A 26,253-nucleotide genomic window follows, 5' to 3' on the forward strand; every position below is an offset into this window, starting at 1 on the left:
TCGAACTGTTCGTGCAGATGGTTGTTGTCTTGCAAACGTCCCCATCTGTTGACTCAGGGATCGAGACGTGGCTGCACGATCCGTTACAGCCATGCGGATAAGATGCATGTCATCTCGACTGCTAGTGATACGAGGCCGTTGGGATCCAGCTCGGCGTTCCGTATTACCCTCCTGGACGCACCGATTCCATATTCAGCTAACAGTCATTGGATCTCGACCAACGCGAGCAGCAATGTTGCGATACGATAAACCGCAAGCGCGATAGGCTACAATCCGACCTTTAACAAAGTCGGAAACGTGATGGTAGGCATTTCTCCTCCCTAAATGTGGCGTCACAACAACGTTTTACTAGGCAACGTGTTTGTGTATGAGAAATCGGTTGGAAACTTTCATCATGTCAGCACGTGGTAGCTGTCGTCACCGGCGTGAACCTTGTGTGAATGCTCTGAAAAGCTAATGATTTGCATATCACAGCATCTTCTTCTTGTCGGTTAAATTTCGCGTGGTTAGCACGTCATCTCCGTGGTGTAGCGATTTTAATGGCCAGTAGTGTACTAAGACTCCTTCACATAGTGAGAGTAAAATTTTGTTCTACTACAACTGCAAACGAACAATTTTAAATATTTACCGAAATTTGCGAAAAAAAAGAATTTCGACATCACTGTATCGATGCGACGTACATCAGCGATATATATCGAAACGTTTGGAAAAAATACAGATAATCGATGTGTCGATACTTCATCAGCAGCCCTAGTTCCATAGGGCCAAAGATTCTACGTGAGTTCATTATCACGTTCACTTTGTAGCCTTGTGACATGGACAGTTACCCTACTGGAAAAAGCCATGGCAGTCGGGGAAGCTGCCAGGTATGAAGGGGTGCATTAGTATTCACCAAGTCCACAGTTTACTGTTACAGTTTTCATGCAAGTTCAGATAAGTGTTCCTCATAGCACATACCGTCCCCCTTCCTCGCGATCTGCGTCCACGGAATGGCCCATGTTTCGAGCAAAACTTTCATCTGCATGACGGCATATCTGGACAGGACCATCAAATTAGTGTAACTGGGAACGTGATTCACCTGACCAAGCGACGCATTTCCTAGGATCCCGTCTATAACATCGATGAACTAGTGGCAGGTATTTAAGAATTTCCCTGCCTTTGTGCAACGACAGTACATTCCTGCACAAAAAAAGCATCATAGTTAGATTAGATTATATTAGATTAGATTAGATTAATACTTGTTCCATAGATCATGAATACGACGCTTCGTAATGATGTGGAATGTGTCAGGTTAATAAAAGAAGTCTGTACAAGATATTACATTACACAAAACATTGCATGACACTAATGTTGAAGTTTGTTTTTTTACCTTAATTTATATCTAAAAATTCAGCCAATGAGTAGAAGGAGTTGCCATCTAGAAATTCTTTTAATTTATTTTTAAATGTTGGTTGGCTATCTGTCAGGCATTTGATGCTGTTTGGTAGGTGACCAAAGACTTTTGTGGCCGCTTAATTTACCCCTCTCTGTGCCAAAGTCAGATTTAACCATGCATAGTGAAGATCATCCATTCTCCTGGTGTTATAGCTATGCACACTGCTATTACTTTTCAACTGGATTGGATTATTAACAACAAATTTCATAAGTGAATATATATACTGTGAGGTTACTGTGACGATCCCTAGATCCTTAAATAGACGTCTGCAGGATGACCGTGGGTGGGCTCCAGCAATTATTCTGATTACACGTTTTTGAGCAATGAATACTTTTCTACTCAACGATGAATTACCTCAGAATAAGATGCCATACGAAAGCAGTGAATGAAAGTAGGCACAGTAAGCTAATTTACTGAGATTCTTATCACCAATATTTGCAATAACCCTAATAGCATGCGTAGGTGAACTCAGATGTTTCAGCAGACCGTCAATGTGTTGCTTCCAGTTTAACCTCTCATCAATGCACACACCTAAAATTTTTGAAAATTCTACCTTAGCTACAGACTTCTGTTCAAAGTCTATATTTATTACTGGAGTTGTGCCATTTACTGTACGGAACTGTATATACTGTGTTTTATCAAAATTTGAAGAGAGTCTGTTTGCTGAGGACCACTTCATAATTTTGTGAAAAACATCATTTACAATTACATCACTTAGTTCTTGGTTTTTGAATGTTATTACTATACTTGTATCATCAGCAAAAATAATTAACTTTGCATCTTCATCAATGTGGAATGGTAAGTCATTAATGTATATCAAGAACAGTAAAGGACCTAAGACTGAACCCTGTGGGACCCCGCATTTGATAGCCCCCCAGTTTGAGGAATCAGCTGTTGTTTTAACATTACATGAACCACTTATTTCAACTTTCTGCATTCTTCCAGTTAAGTATGAATTAAACCATTGGTGCGCTGCCCTCCCTCAAACCATAATGATTTAGCTTATCTAAAAGAATTCCATGATTTACACAATCAAAGGCCTTTGAGAGATCACAAAAAATACCAATGAGTGATGTCCGGTTATTCAGAGCATTTAATATTTGATCAGTGAAAGCGTATATAGCACTTTCTGTTGAAAAGCCTTTCTGAAAACCAAGCTGACATTTTGTTAGTACTTTATTTTTACAAATATGGGAGGCTACTCTTGAATACATTACTTTCTTAAAATTTTTTGATAGAGCTGTCAGAAGAGAGATTGGGCGATAGTTGTTGACATCCGACGTATCCCCCTTTTTATGCAATGGTTGTACAATGGCATATTTCAGTCTATCAGGGAAAACACCCTGCTCCAAAAAGCTATTACATATGTGGCTGAGAATCCTACTTACCTGTGGGGAACAAGCTTTAAGTACCTTGCTGGAAATGCCATCAATTCCATAAGAGCTTTTATTTTTCAGTGAGTTTATTATTTTACTGATTTCAGACGGAGAGGTTGGTGGAAATACAGTTGTTTCAAACTGCACAGGTATGGCCTCTTCTATTAGTAGCCTTGCCTCTTCTAGTGAAGATCTAGATCCGATTTTCTCCGCAACATTTAAAACATGATTATTGAAAATATTTTCAATTTCTGATTGTTTGTTAGTACACTTGTCATTCAGTTTTATGGCACTAAAGTCTTCCTGTGCTGTTGGTTGCCCTGTTTCCCTTTCAATAGTATTCCAAATTGCTTTAATTTTATTATCAGAGTTACCGATCTCAGACATGAAACACAAGCTTCTGGACTTTTTAATAACTTTTATTAGTACTGTACAATAGTTTTTTAATATTGAACAATTTTGGGGGCAGTACTCCCTCTTGCTGTTACATACAGTTCTCTTTTACGGTTGCAAGATATTCTTAATCCTTTAGTTAGCCAAGATTTTTTATATGTTTTCTTGGAATTATGTTAAACTATTTTCTTGAGAAAACAATTTTCAAATACCCTTAAAAATGTATCGTGAAATAAGTTATATTTCAAGTTTGCATCGGGTTCCTTATAGACTTCATCCCGGTCTAGCTGCTGTAGGCTTTCCGTAAAGTTTGCATTATTTATATTGTTAATTGAACGCACTGCTTTGAAATTCTGATTTGATATACTGCATGGAGCTATGTCATGTACTGTAACTAGCTGTGCACCATGATCTGAAAGACCATTCTCAACAGGATAAGCATTTATGTCCTTAAACTTATCTTGGTCTATAAAAAAGTTATCTATCAATGTCCTGCTGTTCTTTGTTATCCGAATAGGAGTGCTGGTGATCCTACTTGGTAACTCCTTTTCATATACTGAGAATATTAGTGATACGCCCAGTAAACCCACTGAGCAGAACAGGTAATAGGATTGTGGAAAGGGCCAAGGGCTGAGGTCAGTTTCTGCTTCTGATTGTCATTTATTGTAATTTAATAAACTTTACAACCAAGGCGGCACATAGCCGAATCTTTACCGATTGCAACTCTTTCTTGGCTGAAGGCCTCCAACAAGAAATCTTAACAAGATAAAAATCCAATTAAGATAGCAATAAAATAATTTAAAGAAGCAACATATGCAAGGTGCAATACCAATGGCTGAGGGCCACAATTAACTTCAAATTTTTAAAAAAATAATACCATAATCTTTAAAGGCAGAAGGCTGCAGTGCTTAAGCTTGAAAAATAAATTTAAAAATTAATTTTGCAAAATTTTAAGAATCAAAACAAATAACCATAAGCCTAAAATTTAATATAGCTGACAACAGATAATAAACCGCCGGTAGCACTCAGAAGGCCTCCAGGGAGGTCTGTGTGCCATCATTCACTTAGGTGATACAAGTGGTGAGCCCAACTATACTTGATCCGTAGGAACCCAACAAGGGGACAGCCACGGACCGACATACACAACTACTTGCTTGCCACCAATCCATACATGAGAACTCAAACCGGCAATGTTACAAACGTGATAATCCACAAAGGAGTATGTATTAGCTGTCGCCTGCCAGTGTGGCCGTGCGGTTCTAGGCGCGTCAGTCTGGAGCCACCTGACCGCTGCAGTCGCAGGTTCGAATCCTGCCTCGGGCAGGATGCCCTTAGGTTAGTTAGGTTTAAGTAGTTCTAAGTTCTAGGGCCCCCCCATGAACCATGGACCTCGCCGTTGGTGGGGAGGCTTGCGTGCCTCAGCGATACAGCTGGCCGTACCGTAGGTGCAACCACAACGGAGGGGTATCTGTTGAGACACCAGACAAACATGTGGTTCCTGAAGAGCGGCAGCAGCCTTTTCAGTAGTTGCAGGGGCAACAGTCTGGATGATTGACTGATCTGGCCTTGTAACATTAACCAAAACGGCCTTGCTGTGCTGGTACTGCAAACGGCTGAAAGCAAGGGGAAACTACAGCCGTAATTTTTCCCGAGGACATGCAGCTTTACTGTATGATTAAATGATGATGGCATTCTCTTGGGTAAAATATTCCGGAGGTAAAATAGTCCCCCATTCGGATCTCCGGGCGGGGACAACTCAAGAGGACGTCGTTATCAGGAGAAAGAAAACTGGCGTTCTACGGATCGGAGTGTGGAATGTCAGATCCCTTAATCGGGCAGGTAGGTTAGAAAATTTAAAAAGGGAAATGGATAAGTTAAAGTTAGATATAGTGGGAATTAGTGAAGTTCGGTGGCAGGAGGAACAAGACTTTTGGTCAGGTCTTTACAGGGTTATAAATACAAAATCAAATAGGGGTAATGCAGGAGTAGGTTTAATAATGAATAAAAAATAGGAGTGCGGGTTAGCTACTACAAACAGCATAGTGAACGCATTATTGTGGCCAAGATAGACACAAAGCCCATGCCTACTACAGTAGTACAAGTTTATATGACAACTAGCTCTGCAGATGATGAAGAAATAGATGAAATGTATGACGAGATAAAAGAAATTATTCAGATAGTGAAGGGAGACGAAAATTTAATAGTCATGGGTGACTGGAATTCGTCAGTAGGAAAAGGGAGAGAAGGAAACATAGTGGGTGAATATGGATTGGGGGGAAGAAATGAAAGAGGAAGCCGCCTTGTAGAATTTTGCACAGAGCATAACTTAATCATAGCTAACACTTGGTTCAAGAATCATAAAAGAAGGTTGTATACCTGGAAGAATCCTAGAGATACTAAAAGGTATCAGATAGATTATATAATGGTAAGACAGAGATTTAGGAACCAGGTTTTAAATTGTAAGACATTTCCAGGGGCAGATGTGGATTCTGACCACAATCTATTGGTTATGAACTGCAGATTGAAACTGAAGAAACTGCAAAAAGGTGGGAATCTAAGGAGATGGGACCTGGATAAACTGAAAGAACCAGAGGTTGCAGAGAGTTTCAGAGAGAGCATAAGGGAACAATTGACAGGAATGGGGGAAAGAAATACAGTAGAAGAAGAATGGGTAGCTCTGAGAGATGAAGTAGTGAAGGCAGCAGACGATCAAGTAGGTAAAAAGGCGAGGGCTAATAGAAATCCTTGGGTAACAGAAGAAATTTTGAATTTAATTGATGAAAGGAGAAAATATAAAAATGCAGTAAATGAAGCAGGCAAAAAGGAATACAAACGTCTCAAAAATGAGATCGACAGGAAGTGCAAAATGGCTAGGCAGGGATGGCTAGAGGACAAATGTAAGGATGTAGAGGCTTGTCTCACTAGAGGTAAGATAGATACTGCCTACAGGAAAATTAAAGAGACCTTTGGAGAGAAGAGAACCTCTTGTATGAATATCTAGAGCTCAGATGGCAACCCAGTTCTAAGCAAAGAAGGGAAGGCAGAAAGGTGGAAGGAGTATATAGAGGGTTTATACAAGGGCGATGTGCTTGAGGACAATATTATGGAAATGGAAGAGGATGTAGATGAAGACGAAATGGGAGATAAAATACTGCGTGAAGAGTTTGACAGAGCACTGACAGACCTGAGTCGAAACAAGGCGCCGGGAGTAGACAACATTCCATTAGAACTACTGATGGCCTTGGGAGAGCCAGTCATGACAGAACTCTACCATCTGGTGAGCAAGATGTATGAGACAGGCGAAATACCCTCAGACTTCAAGAAGAATATAATAATTCCAATCCCAAAGAAAGCAGGTGTTGACAGATGTGAAAATCACCGAACTATCAGTTTAATAAGTCACATCTGCAAAATACTAACGCGAATTCTTTACAGACGAATGGAAAAACTGGTAGAAGCGGACCTCGGGGAAGATCAGTTTGGATTCCGTAGAAATGTTGGAACACGTGAGGCAATACTAACCTTACGACTTATGTTAGAAGAAAGATTAAGAAAAGGCAAACCTACGTTTCTAGCATTTGTAGACTTAGAGAAAGCTTTTGACAATGTTAACTGGAAAACTCTCTTTCAAATTCTGAAGGTGGCAGGTATAAAATACAGGGAGTGAAAGGCTATTTACAATTTGTACAGAAACCAGATGGCAGTTATAAGAGTCGAGGGGCATGAAAGGGAAGCAGTGGTTGGGAAGGGAGTGCGACAGGGTTGTAGCCTCTCCCCGATGTTATTCGATCTGTATATTGAGCAAGCAGTAAAGGAAACAAAAGAAAAATTCGGAGTAGGTATTAAAATTCATGGACAAGAAGTAAAAACTTTGAGGTTCGCCGATGACATTGTAATTCTGTCAGAGACAGAAAAGGACTTGGAAGAGCAGTTGAACGGAATGGACAGTGTCTTGAAAGGAGGATATAAGATGAACATCAACAAAAGCAAAACGAGGATAATGGAATGTAGTCAAATTAAATCGGGTGATGCTGAGGGAATTAGATTAGGAAATGAGACACTTAAAGTAGTAAAGGAGTTTTGCTATTTAGGGAGTAAAATAACTGATGATGGTCGAGGTAGAGAGGATATAAAATGTAGACTGGCAATGGCAAGGAAATCGTTTCTGAAGAAGAGAAATTTGTTAACATCGAGTATAGATTTAAGTGTCAAGAAGTCGTTTCTGAAAGTATTTGTATGGAGTGTAGCCATTTATGGAAGTGAAACATGGACGATAACTAGTTTGGACAAGAAGAGAATAGAAGCTTTCGAAATGTGGTGCTACAGAAGAATGCTGAAGATAAGGTGGGTAGATCACGTAACTAATGAGGAGGTATTGAATAGGATTGGGGAGAAGAGAAGTTTGTGGCACAACTTGACTAGAAGAAGGGATCGGTTGGTAGGACATGTTCTGAGGCATCAAGGGATCACCAATTTAGTATTGGAGGGCAGCGTGGAGGGTAAAAATCGTAGAGGGAGACCGAGAGATGAATACACTAAACAGATTCAGAAGGATGTAGGTTGCAGTAGGTACTGGGAGATGAAGAAGCTTGCACAGGATAGAGTAGCATGGAGAGCTGCATCAAACCAGTCTCAGGACTGAAGACCACAACAACAACAACAAGTTCTAGGGGACTGATGACCACAGATGTTGAGTCCCATAGTGCTCAGAGCCATTTGAACCATTTTTATTAGCTGTGAAAATTACTCACCATGTTGGACAGCGACAACAGGTGAGGAAAGGACGCTGCCTGAAATTAAGTTAGTGGCCAGGGCAGGTAACCGGAACACTAACGGCCACAAGACAGAAAATTCCACTAGTGCACTCAAATCGTAATCGACCAAAACAGTTAACTGCACTGCATGGCGGCAAAATCTCAGCAGTAGAACCACTCGGTGTTGCTCACCGGAAAACCTCCCCAACAGCAAACCACCGAAGCGAACCACAACAACATCAATAGACGTGGATTCGGTAGTTGAAACTACTACTCAACTTTGACGTCCTGAGTCGGTGAACCACGAAGCTCGTGGCGATCGGACAGCTCCATACACGCTCCGACACTGTGCAGGAGCTGCCAGCAGCCGCAGCCGACTGCACCGCGCGGAGATAAATTTCCTCGTCTGCAACAACTGACCGAGTCACTCCAGACCCCTTTGCCGGAAACTAAATGCACCAAACCAAAGATTTTACATGGCGCAAATATCGATACAATCACTGCTGCCACACGTAGAGGGAAGAAGAACCACAACGTATCTGCGACAAGGGCGGGAAACCAAACACAGATAAATAGCGAAGTTCACGAAAACGCATAGTTGGGAGAGAGCATGGCTCAATCAGAAGTCCTGATACTCTTACAGTTCAATGTTGGCCATCAGATATAACTTACTGGATACTGTTAGTAGCAATATCATCGAGAAAGTCTCATTTCTGTTATTTATCATATGTCTAAGGCGTCAGCTGTTTCATACACCCACCAACGTCTCGTAGTTTATCAGTGAAAAGCGTCAAAGACGTGTACTGAAGTGCTTTACGATCGACTATGCGCAGATCTGGAGAGCGGTGTGAATTTTTGACTGTTTCTTTGTTTTTCAGCATCAGCATCCTGATTGTGGGGGGACTCCTGGTGGCCCTCGGTCTGATTGGTGTCATGTGGTGCTGCTGCTGCTCGAGGCGTAGCAACGGCACGCAGGGTGAGTGCGTGAATTTCATAGACAACAAAACAGCTGGCAACTTCACCATCTTACTGCAGCTCTCACACATTAAGAAATATGATTCCTGTTCTCCAGACGTCACAATTCAGGCGCACTTCGCTGCACTCTCAAACCTACATTACTTGCCTGTGATGTACGAAATCTCTAAAGATATCTATACCTTCTTTACATCTGATTTGTCGAACTGACACGTTAAAATACATCAGCGAAACCTCTACCATAAACTAAAATGGCAACCAATGTCCTAATCATACAATAAGAACACAGTGGACAAAAAAAAAAATGAAATGATCGTGTGTCACTGTCGGCCGGGAAGCCCCATTCGGGAGCATTCGGCCGCCGTATTGCAAATGCTTTTAAGTTGACGCCACTCCGGCGACTTGTGAGTCAATGATGATGGACACTCAACACCCAGTCCCCTGCCGGGAATCGAACCCGTGCTCCCTGCGTGGTAGGCGGTAACGCTACCGCTACGCTACGGAGGCGGACAGTGGACAAAACTTAGTAAACGGTCCAAACATGGAGACACCATCTTTGCACCATACTCCATTCTTACGAAACCCTAAAGCGACTATCCTCTCTTACACCATATCAGCTGCGTATACACTCTGATGAAGTTGTTTCTCTCCATGTCCTCGAACTCTGTGCTTTCGAACTCCGGTCCCTCTACGCTCCCCTGCTCAAATAATCTAAGATGTCCCTCTACACTCCCCTGCTCTAGTCATCTAATAATTTAATAACTGCCCATTCTCGTCTGTCACAATAAAAGCCTTCTGATTTCTGCATTTCCCACCGTCTTGAAATTAATTACCCAATGGTTTCCTCTCTGATTACCAACCCTAGCACTCCACACCGCCTGTACCTGTACCCCCCCCCCCCAACAACTTTACACTCACACACTCCCCACTCACCTTAACACAATTTCACCAGTCTCTCATTACCTGACAACGAAATCCATCAGAAGGTCCGCTTGTGACTCCGGTCCCTAACGTAATTCGCCATGTCAGGACTCCATATCTTCCCTTCTTCTCCTCCCCCTCCGCGCCCACCAATCTGTCCAAACCGTGGTTCGTGATCCCGAATCTCATCTTATCTCGATTCCACATCTTCCCAAAAACACTCCCCCACAACAACGCTATCTGCCTAACGCTCACCTACTCATAAGAAAAATGTTATCTTTTAAGAAAACCCAAAGGAAGTCAACACAGTGCTGCTTATAGACTTCACAGTATGGAGTTTAACAGCTTTCAGTGTTTTAAAATAATTTCGACTCTTTTTCACATCTCTGTGGTTGATGAGCAAATAGCCTAGCAGTGACAGCCCGCACTTTTCCTACAATAATGTGCAAAAGTAAAGAATCTTCATTTTTGTGATGCATTGAATCCGGTGATATGTGCCCTGTGGTCGAGCTCCCCGTGTTGTTGTCTTTCAACAAGATAATGAAAGGCCGCTTGTTCCGGTACTCTCCTGACCTACCTCTGTTCATGAGTGCTCCATTCTTGCCCTGATCAGCACGTTTCAATATCTCTCATCCATTCAAGCCATTTGGTCTTGAGGTCCACTGCCACTCGCCATTCAAAACGACTTTTTTCATAGAGTTGAAAACAGAGTGATGTATTTATCTTTGTAGTTCAAGCTGAGCCCGACTCGACTTTCAACAACTGATCCTTCCAGGGGTGTACAAGAATTCGCAACCTGGATACACAGAAACTGGTTGCAGATTTTATTAAATCAAACGTTTTCAAAGTAAAAAAACCTTTTAACACCCAGATCGCAATTTTCCTATTACACTTACAGTACTATAACATGTTTCAGTTGCTATCTGTAACAATTATTTATTTCTAATTTTTTATTTTATGTTTAATCTATCATAATACAAGGCGTTTCGAACATGTTCCGTTTATCTTCAGGCGTCTTTCACATACATACATACAGAGAAACGATACTTACAAATAAATAGTCTTAAACTAGATTAATCTAGAACTCTTTGTGCATTGTTTGTTACTGTAGCAACTGGTGTGGCGTTTGGGGGGGGGGGGAGGTGGAGAGGGGGCAGTGAATGGCTATAAATCGAAATTAGTGATGTCTTCTGCCATTTTTATTCCTTGTATTTGACTACGTATGATATCACAGCCTGCATAGGATGCAGATAGATTTGAATCAGTTATGTGTTACGAAAATAGTGTGAAAGGCTTTTATATAATACTTGATCACTTACGATTTCATCATCTTGCTGCTTCTCTTGCATCACTGGTGTAATGGCGGAGCTGTTAATTAACATTACACTATTGCACATTGTATTTTGTCACTGACTGCCAACGTAATTCACTGCACAAATTGCTTCAACATACATGTAAACGTTATGCACACAACACAAGATGGTGGACTGTAGCATGTGAGTCTGTATAGATTATCGAGGATTTGTATCGATATTCTTGTTACTGACAGATTTGAAGTCAATTATTTACATTGACACATCTTGGATCTATTGAGTTAGAACTGGCTTAAGACTGTTGAATAATTTTGAGGTTTTGAATTCGGTTATTTCATTAAGAATGTTATCTCCATGCTTCGTATTATACAGGGTGATTCAAAAATGCATGTAAATATTTCAAGGGTGTATTTGTGAGGTAAATATAAGACAAAAATGTTCTATACAATTTTTTCCATACTTGGCTTATTACAGAGTTATGAACAAAACAGGATAATACATTCAATACAACGTAAGGTATTTAATTCCCAGAGTTCACAGTTTAATTACAGTGCATTTGGACTAACAACGCAAACTGATAAATAAACGTGACGTAACAAACTGAAACAATTCCTCGCGAACACTGTATTAATTTAGGTCCTGTTGATTGAACTACAGCAATGCACAATAACTAAGGAAAATTGAAGCATTTTACAGACTGTACTGTACTGTACTGTCCTATTTGCACAAATCTTAATGCAATGCATGTTCAAAATGCTGTCCCTGAACTTGCAGACAGACCCGTGCTCGTCGCATCAATGATCTCTGCACATTACACAGTCCGTTCAACTCTCCACGAATAATTTCACAACCACCTTCAATTCTTTGTTGTAGCACTTCTCTGTTCGGTACTGCAGAAGAATACACCAATGTCTTTAGTCGGCCCCATAAATAAAAGTCTAAAGGGTTCAGGTCAGGTGATCTGGCTGGCCAAGCAATTGGTCCTCCGCGACCTATCCATCGATGTGGATACGCAGAATTGAGGTACGCCCTTACGTTGCGGCTGTAATGGGCGGGAGCACCATCGTGCATAAACCACATGGTGGCTCGTGTTGCAAGAGGGACATCCTGTAACAATCCAGGCAATTCTCCCTCCAAAAATTCGCAGTACGCGTGCCCATTCAGCCTTGGAGGCAGAACATGAGGTCCGAGTAAGTAATTCCCCACAATACCACACCAAATGTTTATGGAGAATTGATGTTGATATCCACGCACAATTCTCGCGCCAGGATTCTCGACAGCCCACTGGTGCATATTATGCGAATTGATTACACCCGCACGAGTAAACATGGCTTCATCTGTGAATAATATCCGCCGAATGAACATTGGATCATTCAAATGACGCTCTTGTAACCACTGGCAGAATTGCTGACGGCGAGGATAGTCTTCAGGTGTCAATTCGTGCACTTTTTGCAGGTGAAATGGATGCAACTGTTGTCTCCGAAGCAGCCGCCATACAGTAGATTGTGGAAGTCGTACAGCTGCACTAATTTGTCTCGTACTGATAGATGGATCTTGGTCTACCAGGTCCAAAACATGTTCCTCGACGTTCACTGCATGCTCAAGTGGTCGACCTGAATGTGGCCCAGGACGAATGCCATACTCCCGCATACGTCTGTCCACAGATACAAACGTCTGATGACTTGGTAACCGTCTTCCTGGAAACAGCTCACTGTACCTTCGTCTTGCTGCAAGTGCATTTCCATCTGCTGCACCATACACAAGGTGCATATCAGCATACTCACTGTTTGAGTACATCATGTGCACGAAACCTTTAGCCTTCCGACGATGAATGAACGACAGGACGTACTTTTCCGTTACCAACAACATCAGCGCTATCTTCCGTACAGTAGGAGTAAACATCACGTGCAAACAAAAACAAACACTATTCATGCAGTTTCGAATCAACTGTTGGGAGATACGTATGTGAATTACGTACCAGAATATGGCATCCTGCTGCTTGCACTGCCGTCGTTTTGATACGGACATGACTTTCGTATTTAACGATAACTCTGGAATTAAACGTTTATGGAAAAACATTTATAGAACATTTTTGTCTTATATTTACCTCACAAATACACCCTTAAAATATTTACATGCATTTTTGAATCACCCTGTATATGAAAATTTCCATTTCTTCCGTGATATCCATTCTTTTACTTTTTCCTATTTTGTGTAAAATTTCGAGGTTGTCTTCGATTTTCAAACGGTGGCCTATGTCTTTAATGTCAGTTGCTACTGCTGATTTGTTACATTTATCAAGCCTGTAGCAGTCTAAATGTTCTTTGAATCGGGTTCTGAAATTTCTGCCTGTTTGGCCGGTATAATATTTACTGCATATAAATATAATGAGAAGCCAATTCCAATAGTAAAACTGAACCACGGAACAGCTGACAACTTTGGGAGCTATTCCATATACTGTTCTCACTATAATACCTGCTATATTATTGCAAATAATGAGTTTTTTACTGAAATTTTACTCAGCAACTGGCCTTTTTCCTGGTAGCCTTGTGAGATTACAGTGTGTTTTTCACATTCATAGTGCTATGCTGTCCGTTGATGTTTTTTATCATGTGGTTCTCCTGTATGATATGTCTTTTACATATCGCGCGTTGCCAGTTAGCTGTATAAGGCAGCTTCCCTGTCTTACTATTTTTAACTTAAGTCCGTTGTTATTTATAGTTTTAATATTACTTTGGCTTAGGCACCATCTTCTTAGATTTCATTCTTGAATTGTGGCCAGTTACATAGATTTGCCTCACACTTACAACATGTTGCCAGTTAACGATATAATACCTCTCCTGTATTTCTACTTCATGACGTTGTTACATTTATAATTCACGTAGCTGCAGAGATAAGCTTTAAAATTTATGGTCAAAAAGTCTTTGCGCATGTCTACACTCTGTGTTGCTCACGGTGACGTTTTTGAACGACGTATTGTCATTGTCTTGGTATTTATGAATGTAAGTCACTGCAGCTAATGTATATATACAATGCATATTCACTGCTTTTTCACATTTTGAACAGTATGTTATCTTATAGGCATCAACATCTTTTGTACTACATTGTTAAATGGAGTTGTCAAAATATTCACATTTACTATTACAACTGGCTCCCCATTACAGTTTTTGGTCAGCTTTTATTCAATGTTTTTATATCCTACTTGATTTTACAAAATTGTCTTATGGTACTTTTCTTCCATTGTTTACAGATCTGAAAATGCTTGCACATACGAACCAAAACTAGTTATCGTACTTTAATTGTAACTGGAAATTTATGGTGTAGGTATTAAAAGTTTTTTACGTTCAAAAATTTTTATTACAATGTCAGGCATCACAAAGGCTACAGATTTAATCGCGTTTTCTTCCAACTATGCTGTATACACACAATAAGTAAAATTTTTATATTTGTTAACCTCCCTGGTATTGGAATTTTAGTGACCGGCAATGTAGAGAGAACAGAATGTCAACAAATAATTGCCAGAGTTTTCCCGGGTGTAAACAACAGCTCTGGTAACGGGCCCAGCACGCTCCTCCTGCTAGTGTCACGGCGAAGAAAGCATGTACTCCGCCTACAGCCAGCGCAAAACACCGGTCACAGGCTTGTGCCGCATACAGAGACTGTAGATAGAAACATTGAGCCTGGTGCTAAATATGCACCAACCTAAACGGCATACTGTCTATAAATTACTAAGTCATCTGAAAGCATTCCAGTGCCTCTTTGGCCTATATATGAGCTTAACACTCTCATCTTTGATACCATTCCCATAGTCAGTGATGATAGTATTTTTGGTTTCTTTTTCAGTACGAGAAGTAAACTAGCGCACACCCAGGTGAAAAAACTCGTGGGATACCTCCTAATTAGGGCTACGGCCTTGCCACAGTGGATACACCGGTTCCAGTCAGATCACCGAAGTTAAGCGCTGTCGGGCGTGGCTGGCACTTGGTTAGGTGACCATCCAGGTCGCCATGTGCTGTTGCCGTTTTTCGGGGTGCACTCAGCCTCGTGATGCAAATTGATGAGCTACTCGACCGAAAAGTAGCGGCTCCGGTCAAAGAAAACCATCGTAACGACTGGGAGAGCGGTCTGCTGACCTCACGCCCCTCCCATCCGAATCCTCACCTGAGGATGACACGGCGGTCGGATGGTCCCGATGGGCCACTTGTGGCCTGAAGACGGAGTGCATACCTCCTAATTAAGTATTGGGCCTCCTTTTGCTTGGTGCACTGCAGCAGCCTGACCTGTCATGGCCTGAACAAGTCGTTGCAATCCCCCACAGGAACATGGACATGCGGCCTCTATAGCCGACCATAACTGCGAAAGTGTTGCTGGTGCCGGATCTTGTGCACGAACTGCCCTCTCGATTGTGCCCCGTAAATGCTCGATGGTATCCATGTCAAGCGATCTGAGTGGCGAGAATAATTACGTGAACTGTCCAGAATGTTCTTCAAACCTGTTGTGAACAAACGTGGTCCGCTGGCATGATGTGTTGTCATGAAGTCCTTGAATTGCTGCGAATGGTCTCCTGGTAGCCGAAAATAACCATTTCCAGTCAGCTATCGGTTAAATTGGTCCAGAGGACCCAGTCCACAACATCATGGAGCCATCACCAGCTTACACAGTGCTCTGTTGACAACTTGTGTCCATGGCTTAATGACGTCTTTCCACAGTCGGTTCGTACCATTAGCTCTTACTAACTGAAACCAGGATTCATCTGACCAGGACACGGTTTTCCAGTCGCCTAAGGTGCAACCAAAAACGGTCATTAGCCTAGGACAGGAACTGCCGTTGATGTCATGCCGTTAGAAAAGGTACTCGCATCAGTTGTCTACTGCTATAGCCCATTAACGTCAAATGTCGACGCACTGTCCTAATGCATATGTTCGTCGTACAATCGACATTGATTTCTGCGGTTATTTCATGCAGTGCTGCTTGTCTGTTAGCACTGACAACTCTATTCAAACACTGCTGCTCCTGGTTGTTAAGTGAAGGCTGTCGGCCACTGCATTGTCCATGGTGAGAGATTATGCCTGAAATTTATTACACACAGAACAGTCATGAAACTGTGGACCTTTAAATACTTAATTTCCTAACAATTTCCAAATTGGAATGTCCCATGCTTCTAGCTCCAATTACCACTCTGAGTCTGAAGTCTGTTACCTCCCGTCCGTGGCCATAATCATGCTGAAACCTTTTCACATGAATCACCTGAGTGAAACTGACACAGCCCGCATCCGGTCATCCTGATTTAGGTTTTCTGTGATTTCCCTAAATCGCTCCAAGCAAATGCTGAGATGGTTCCTTTGAAAGGGCATGGCCAACTTCCTTCCCTGACCTTCCCTAATCCGATGAGACCGATGACCTCGCTGTTTGGTCTCTTCCCCAAACAATCCAATCCAATCCAAAAACTGTCACCTTGACCAATGCACTGCCCTCTTATACCTTGTGTAAGCGACATTACCGCCATCTGAAAATATACATATTTCTATCCCATGACTTTCGTCCCCTCAGTATACATTATAACAGTACTTAGATGTACACAGACTATTTACCCGTCTTCATAAGCGTTGCTAACAACTAATGGCGCCTTTTCATGTTCCAGTGGTAGTGCTAGGTGATCAGGGCCTGCCTCCATACTCACGCGCCCAGTAGAGCCCGGACATCTGACAGCCGACGGCCCGCTGCTCTTTGCTGGCGCCCAGACAACTGACGGGATGTGCAGTGGGAAGGCACCTCCAGGCAGATACTTGTGTTACATCCGATGTATTTGAGAGTAACTTCAAAAATATGTACTCACTGTTTCTCCCTTATGGCAAATGTATTTCCCTAAGGTGGCATAGTGTGTGAGTAAGTAATTCTAGTGTACTTTGATGAACAATTAATAAAAATATTACCGTTACTCGATTATGAAAGAGTCTTGTTCTGAGAACCTCTGAATTTGTTTTACTTGCAAGTAACGAGAAGAACAATGGCAAGTGCCATCCCCTGATTTACCGAAAACTTCAGTCAGTGGAAGAGGAGTCAATGTAAGGCAACATGTGTGGATATTCGACCTTTTATGAAAAAATGACAGTCAAACTTTTCGAGGTACTTTCGAGGTACTTTATGTGCCTTTTATGGTATGATGACCTCAGAAAATATGGTGGCTATGGTTTTTGCATCGCAGCTTTTTACTTTTGTACCCCACATTCGAAAACTGATTATTGTTTTTATTGCTTTCATTTATCTATCCATTTCGATATAACTTTACTACACAAATGTTTCTCATCAGATGAGGGAATACAAGCATGTTTATTTTAATTGTAATATTACAACTGGATTTCACAATGAGCGTCATACATTTATTACATAATGTATATGTTTATGGTATATTGAGGGCTTACATTTACTGGGAAATAAGGTGAGGGCACTTGCCATATTCTCCTTGTAAGTGCACTGTCATTCGGTACTGGTATGGTCTTCATCAGAAAATATGTCTGTTCTTATCCACTTTGAATTTTTCTTATTTACATCAGTTGTTATCATAAACAAGGCTGTGAAACAGCAACTGTCTATTTCAGAATAGATTGAAAAATCAGCCAACCAGTTGCAAATAAAGTTTTATTATCCACTGACCATGCTTTCAATATTTGCAAAAATACCTTCTTCACAAGTATTGGCCTTATTCTGTATGCAAATAGATAACTAACTGAATCAAAAGGAAAGTTATAGACTGAAATGAAGACTCAAGTAAACCTGGCAACTGTTGATTAGATAATATAAACAAATACATTGTATGTACTGTAGCAGTCTTTTGTGCACCTACACTGAATAAAATAATAGCTAATGATACTCCTGTCCCATTAGCCATTTTCAGATTTGCTGACTACAAGATGACTGCAAGTAAAAAGAAAATAAATTTATTTATAAAATTGCAAACAGAATCTATGAAGGAAAATTAAGCAACATTGAACAACAGATGCCGAAACAAGCAAACACCTTATCAATCAGTATTTTCAATTAAGGGAAGAAATTAAACAAGTGCTCAGTAAATCTCAGATGGGGTGGTCTAAAGGATCAATAAAAAGTATGTTAATTTTTCTGTGTGAGTACTGCTCTGAGCAACTGTGATGAGCAACATGAGACAAAGAATAATATAGTTTCCTGAGTGTGTTACCCATTTTAACTTAATATTTGGTCTCTCCTTTATGGCACCTTCTGCGGCAGCAGTTTACATCTGTTTTGTGCCATTGGTAGATAGTAATTTGTTAGTCTGGCAAAGGTAGAATCTGGTACTGCTCATTCAATGTTACTAGTTTACTAGATCTTTTAGTCTGGCCCAGATTTCAGGAACTTTGAACTGTTATGGTGACTGTTCCTGATGATTTTTAGCTTTGAGTCCTTTTTCACTGTATATATTGATTCAGGACTGGCTCAGACAGGAACTACACACTGGGACAGACATCATCTGAGTATAAAGAACTAACATCTATGAAAATATGTGTTAAGGCGATATCATATCAACTGTTTCAAGGTGTGTTTCAGTATTCAGGATTGAGTACATTCGTATTGTCTGAAACCAAACACTATTGCTGTTTCCTGTAGACTGGTGTAATGCCATAGTTTCTCTGTCTTTGGTTTGAATGAACCCAGAAATTCATTGACGATTTGAAATCTAAGAAAATATTTAAAAAAAATTGTTCACAGTGTGGGGCAGCGGGTGGAATTATTGTTGTTATTTAATAATAAATGTAGGATGTAATGTAGAAACATTTCCCGGCCGATGCACCATATGTGGGGCGGCGGGTGGAATTAATTGTTATTATAAATGTTCCTATTATTTATGCTGTCTTTTGCCGTTCTCAACACTGGCTCTCTAACTACAATATTGGCAACCAGAAAGTGATTAGCAAAACGTGAAGCCTGTAATTAGAATTCCTAGTGCCCACTTCATCTGAGAAATACATTTATAGCTACAGCTTATAGCTCTGAGGAATTAGGAGATTGTCTGGGATTCATAATCAAAAAACGATCCTGTAAAAACGTTCGCTATATTCTGAAAGTCACAGATCAAAAAAAGAATCCACACAATCCAACTACCAGAGCAGTTCAGAGTCTAATGCGCTGATGCAACTATAACTGCCCAAATTAAATGTTTAAGTGAATGCTCGGCATAATTTGATGATAATGTTCATCAAACGCCACGCTAAATAATGGTAGAATGTCTGTCCTGCGACGGCACGTGAAAATACGACATACGCAAACTGAATATAGATCATTAAAGTCATCCCAGAATTAACACTTCACTCGGAAATGATTTCATGGTTACGCGTATCCCGAGTAACTTAACACGGCATCCGAGGCTGTTTATAGCAATGATACCGACGCGACGCGACTCCTGGCACAGGTGGTGTGCTATTCAGCGTCTGGAGAGAACTGGGGCCTTACTCTCTCACGCAGCGTTCTTATATATAAAGCCGCGGTGCGGACGGCTAAGGGAACACCTGATTAATTCCGCTCTCCCGCCTAGCCGCTGGGCTAGTAATGCACCATTTCACGTCATCGAATAAATCATTGCTTCCTTTGCTAATGGCTCTCAATTTAAATGTGCCATCAGCACACAGGTAAGTAATCATAATAAAAGTCTGACGTGGCTAAGTCAAATATTTTAGGCGAGAGAATTAATTTAATTACACTACACGCAGTATACGAGCTCTGAACTTGCCCTTTGGAGATGCGCTATCGCTATAGTTATATACTTATTGATTTGAAACTTCTCACATCTTTATGATTATAGCGGATCTCCATTCTACTTAAATTTAAACATCCTAGCCTTATTTATTAGCCTACTTAATCTATCTTGCTTCCTTAATTTTTAAGACAAAAACCAGAAAATCATGAATTTCAACAAAAATTTTAATTTGTGAGATCCTGAATACTTTTTCTACTAAATTATTATGAAAAAGGAATCTAAATATAAATTTTTAAGTCTCTAACTCTTTTCTGTTGCGCCAACGATTTTTACAGAAAAACGTCCATATTTCGAAAATGGTTAAAGTTATTGAACTGACATTCAACACATATTGATTTAGTATTACTCCTGACATGCTAGAAGCGTTTCAGGTTACTTACTTAATTTTTAAAGTATTGCGTAACATTTATGACGTCATAGCTAGTTACAGCAGACTAGCTGACACACAATGGAAAGACTGATGTGAATTTATTATGGCGTGAGTAGGCTGCTTCCCTGCAACAGCTACTATGGGACACAAATGGTAGAGCCACACTAACAACTTGGAAAAGACTGCTGGTATACAGGGTGATTCCGTGATAGTGTTACAGATTTTCAGTGATGATGGAAATGTTAAGTGAATCGATCTGAGGTAAGGAACCATAGATCCTAAATGATTGAATGGGAAGTTATAAGTGAAAATCATTTTGTTGCCTCTGACAGTGAAACTTTTCTACTTCATGCTTCTGCTTTCCATATTTTGGGAAGATGTAGTATGGACTAAAACAAGAAACAGTTGTGTAATAAACGTGGGCGCTAAAATGCATACCTTAAGAGGTCTGAGCATTTTTAACAGTAGCAAAGATGAAAAAGAGCTCGTAACTCATAAGGTGTGCACTTTAGTGCCCATGTTTACGTGACAATTTTTTTGGTTTTGGTCCATACTACCACCTCTTAAACTATTGAAAGCAAAGAGCTTACAATAGGAGAGGTACACTATCAAGGCTAATTTAGTAATTTTCACTTATGGCTTTTGTCTCAGGTGTTTCTGGACCAGGGTGCCTTACTTCAAATTGATATATTTACACTCCTACATCATCGCTGAAAGTTTGTAACATCATCAAGTAATCAGCTTGTATATTCAGTATTGGTTTGGGAGAGTTGGAATGGAGAGGCAAATCACTCAGATCCCAGGCTGAGAGGGAGTCTCTATTTGTGTCCCATCATCCTCACTAGTGTGGTCTTACTGACCTGACACACCTTTCCAACAAAGCCCTCTTTGCTCACTGAACAAGCGCTATCATATTCAGAAAGCTACCAACACTATTTTCTACTTTTAAGTTTATTTTATCAGCATTACGTGGACTTAAGTCTTCTGAATGAAGTATATGCCAGGCAGTGTGCATTGTTGCAATTTAACTGTTTCTAAATGATCCTATGTGAGTTAATATTACAGTGATGCAGGTTTGGTGTCATTGTTAGCTCCAGTTTCCTTGTTCTTCATATGGTATGGCTTGTTTGAACCAAGAATAAAATGTATTTGGAAACACCATCTGGAGCATCACAAAATTTTTTTCTTTTTTACTGTTTTCTATACCAGTTTCAGTGCGCTGAGGGGGTTTCAGTTATTTTATAGTAAAAGATTGACATTGGACAGTTTTTGATGACTAAAAGAACATTTGCTTGCTCATGTTACAGACTACTTTGGCAAAAAGTTATCTTATACATTAGTTGTTCTCTTTGGATTCCACAAAAAAGACCTCTGGGATGTGGAAAAATCTGAAGAATGTGTATTTTATTTAAATGCTGGAGAATGAAATGATGCAATTGTATTTTAGTGACAATATTAATTACAAGTAACGAAAAATGCTATGTTTAAATTTCAGTGTGGATGTTCGTCAGGGAAATGGAAGGAATTACCTAGAACAAATTTCTTTAATTCAGTCTTATAGTCTACAACATTTAATATAAATACAAAGGGAAGAAGAAGGAAAGTCAGCTTTTCTTATAATCAGTTAACGTCAAACCACTACATGCTAAGTAATAAAGCTGTAGTAAGATACAATGCAAAATAGCTGAACTCTAAAACATAACTCAATGTTATAAATAGTAATGATGTGTGTCTTTCTTCCTATCATCAAACAAAAAAAAAACATTCAGATGCACATTTACCATTTCTGGAAACCAAGCAAGTCACAAACAGCAAAGGGTTGACCTTCATCGCAGACTGCTTCTTCTAGCCTTCTGGAAGAGTAGATTAGATTAATACTTGTTCCATAAATCATGAATACGAGACTTCATAATGATGTGGAACCTGTCGGGATAATAAAAGATATCTGTACAAGGTATTACATTACACAAAATATTGCATGACACTAATGTTTAAGTTGTTGTTTTTTTGTTCCCCCCCCCCCTTAATTTATATCTAAAAATTCAGCCAATGAGTAGAAGAAGTTGTCATCTAGATATCCTTTTAATTTATTTTTAAATGTTAGTTGGCTATCTGTCAGGCATTTGATGCTGTTTGGTAGGTGACCTAAGACTTTTGTGGCAGCATAATTTACCCCTTTTGTGCCATAGTCAGATTTAACCCTGCATAGTGAAGATCATCCTTTCTCCTGGTGGTATACCTATGCACACTGCTATTACTTTTGAACTGGGTTGGATTATTAACAACAAATTTCATAAGTGAATATATATACTGTGAGGTTATTGTGAGGATCCCTAGATCCTTAAATAGATGTCTGCAGGATGACTGTGGGTGGGCTCCAGCAATTATTCTGATTACACGTTTTTGAGCAATGAATACTTTTCTACTCAACGATGAATTACCTCAGAATAAGATGCCATACGAAAGCAGTGAATGAAAGTAGGCACAGTAAGCTAATTTACTGAGATTCTTATCACCAATATTTGCAATAACCCTAATAGCATGCGTAGGTGAACTCAGATGTTTCAGCAGACCGTCAATGTGTTGCTTCCAGTTTAACCTCTCATCAATGCACACACCTAAAATTTTTGAAAATTCTGCCTTAGCTACAGACTTCTGTTCAAAGTCTATATTTATTACTGGAGTTGTGCCATTTACTGTACGGAACTGTATATACTGTGTTTTATCAAAATTTAAAGAGAGTCTGTTTGCTGAGGACCACTTAATAATTTTGTGAAAAACATCATTTACAATTACATCACTTAGTTCTTGGTTTTTGAATGTTATTACTATACTTGTATCATCAGCAACAAAGAATTAACTTTGCATCTTCATCAATGTGGAATGGTAAGCCATTAATGTATATCAAGAAAAGTGAAGGACCTAAGACTGAACCCTGTGGGATCCTGCACTTGATAGCCTCCCAGTTTGAGGAATCAGCTGTTGTTTTAACATTACATGAACCACTTATTTCAACTTTCTGCATTCTTCCAGTTAAGTATGAATTAAGCCATTTGTGCACTGCCCCCCTCAAACCATAATGATTTAGCTTATCTAAAAGAATTCCATGATTTACACAATCAAAGGCCTTTGAGAGATCACAAAAAATACCAATGGGTGATGTCCAGTTATTCAGAGCATTTAATATTTGATCAGTGAAAGCGTATATAGCACTTTCTGTTGAAAAGCCTTTCTGAAAACCAAACTGGCATTTTGTTAGTACTTTATTTTTACAAATATGGGAGGCTACTCTTGAATACATTACTTTCTCAAAAATTTTTGATAGAGCTGTCGGAAGAGAGATTGGGCGGTAGTTGTTGACATCCGACATATCCCCCTTTTTATGCAATGGTTGTACAATGGCATATTTCAGTCTATTGGGGAAAACACCCTGCTCCAAAGAGCTATTACATATGTGGCTGAGAATCCTACTTATCTGTGGGGAACAAGCTTTAAGTACCTTGATGGAAATGCCATCAATTCCGTAAGAGCTTTTACTTTTCAGTGAGTTTATTATTTTACTGATTTCAGAGGGAGAGGTTGATGGAATTACAGTTGTTTCAAACTGCACAGGTATGGCCTCTTCTATTAGTAGCCTTGCCTCTTCTAATGAAGATCTAGATCCTATTTTCTCCAAACATTTAAAAAATGATTATTGAAAATATTTTCAATTTCTGATTGTTTGTTAGTACACTTGTCATTCTGTTTTATGGCACTAAAGTCTTCCTGTGCTGTTGGTTGCCCTGTTTCCCTTTCAATAATATTCCAAATTGCTTTAATTTTATTATCAGAGTTACTGATCTCAGACATGAAACACATGCTTCTGGACTTTTTAATAGCTTTTCTTAGTACCGTACAATAGGTTTTATGATATTGAACAATTTTGGGGTCAGTACTCCCTCTTGCTTTTAGATACAGTTCTCTAAGAACTGTAGAAGGCAGATGCTACAGGTGGCAGTGTGGCTGTTGTTAACTGCATTCAGCTGTAAAGCTGCAAGAGGAGGTTTCACTCAGCTCAATAAGCTTCACACATTCCGCTGCTAGATCTAGGGTGACTCAGCAAGTCTCTCAGACAAGAAAGCTGTGAAAAAATGTGACTACATTGCGTGTGTCCCTCGACTACATTGCATTTACTTTGAAATATCTTAAAGTTTATGTTACTTTTGAGGATTTGGTTTTGTTACGCTTTAAGAAAGTATTTTAAAGAATCAGTGTTGTAGTGTTGTACACTCTGAGAATAGCCAGTTCGCAAAACTGCTTCCAGCCCCATGCTCTAACGGCCATGTAAGTCTCTGATGCACTATTAAAAGAGTTTCTGTTTAAAGTTAAGGTGTAATTATGGTTGCCTATCTTCCAAAGTTTATGTGGGGGTGTATCAATGGCACAATGTGGTATGCATTTTCAGGGGAGTCTGGATATTTTTAAGAAAATGTTATAATGTTTTATGAACACTGTAATATGTCATAAAGGTCTGTGCAGTAACGAATTAAAATATAACATTACTGTAAGGATAAAGTGAGGCTGCCATAGCTCACTCAAGAACACAAACAAAAGAGAAACGAGTTCAAACTTGGGTACGGATGTACTTGGATGGACCAACAGGCCACATGTTTTCATGCTTGACACAGTCTGATATGAGCACTGGGACAACCATGGGATCATGTGTCCACCCACGCGAAGACTTCTGTGACAGGCCCTGGCCCCCAAGCATGCTGTTTAGTGGGTTTGGATTATGAGGATAAGTTATTGTAATGAATACTCTCAACATATGTATTTGAAACATTAATTGATTCTTTCTGTATTAAATTATTAGTCTGCTTTTTAACTTGTAATTTACTAATAAAATGCCAGATAGGCCAGTAATAATCACGTATAGTATACTTTAAACAACTTATGTGCACAATGATTGCCAGAGGCAATGATATTATAATATGTGGCTAAAAGAAAATTCCGCATTCATACAGATTAGGAAAAAGAAAAGCCTTTGTAAACACAAATAATTTTTATTGTATTGCAGCAAGAACCAGGCAAAAATTTTGTTGTGGACAGAAAAGAAAAGAATGACTAACTTTATGTACCAAATAACAATAATGACATGTTAACTTTTACTAAAAAACACATTCCTTCTTATAATTTTTGTGTCTATGAATACATCTGCACTTTTGGTAATGTCATTTCGTTATGAAACTGCAGAATTTTACAAATGGTACAATCTTTTTCGGGTCATTGTTGACTGCAAAAAGCTTAAGTGCAGAAAATGACTGTTCAGAGATGCAAGAAGTGATAAGTATAAACTTCACAAATTCTATGAGCATTTCATGCACAGTACCACTGTTTCGTGTACTTAAAATGTTTGTAATGTCTAATAAGTTGGGCACTTCGCTTTTCTTCATTCTGCACACATCTAGATATACGTCACTATGCAATATAAGCTTCGCTTTATAAGATTCTACCCCATAGAATTGCAGAATTCGATCAGCAACAATCTGACCAATAACAAAAGATTCAAGTTTATTTGAAATCTATAATTTAGCAAATCCGCAGCCTTGTCAATTAGTTTAAAAAATATGTGCAATTCCTCTGGTGTTTTATACACATGGGGATCAATACCTTCTTCCTTTTCCTAGGAAAAACTAGTTCACTTTTGTTAAATAACTACCCTTTCCTCGTGGTCTCATTCCACAAGTTAAGAAACGCATCCCTTTGCGAAGCTAAACTTGCAGACAAACTCTCCAACAAAGTGTTAATTGGGAAACACAGTGAAGCTGTTCAGTCCTGTAGAAAATTGAAATTAAAGTTTTCAGGAAACTAAGGAATCTGAATTAACGTAGGAAAAACGAAACATAAACTGACCTTCCCACTGCAATGAAATGTCATGTGGCTAGGGCCTCCCATCGGGTAGATCGT

At 39.7% G+C, this 26,253-nt stretch overlaps 1 pseudogene; it reads left to right on the top strand.

Moving 5' to 3' along the window:
• The first annotated feature begins 15,070 nt into the window (after positions 1 to 15,070).
• LOC126485791 (5S ribosomal RNA) lies at positions 15,071 to 15,188 on the top strand (annotated as a pseudogene).
• The last annotated feature ends 11,065 nt before the right edge of the window (positions 15,189 to 26,253 follow it).

The sequence above is a fragment of the Schistocerca serialis genome, chromosome 6 (genome assembly GCF_023864345.2).
Source record: "Schistocerca serialis cubense isolate TAMUIC-IGC-003099 chromosome 6, iqSchSeri2.2, whole genome shotgun sequence".
Lineage (NCBI taxonomy): Eukaryota > Metazoa > Arthropoda > Insecta > Orthoptera > Acrididae > Schistocerca > Schistocerca serialis.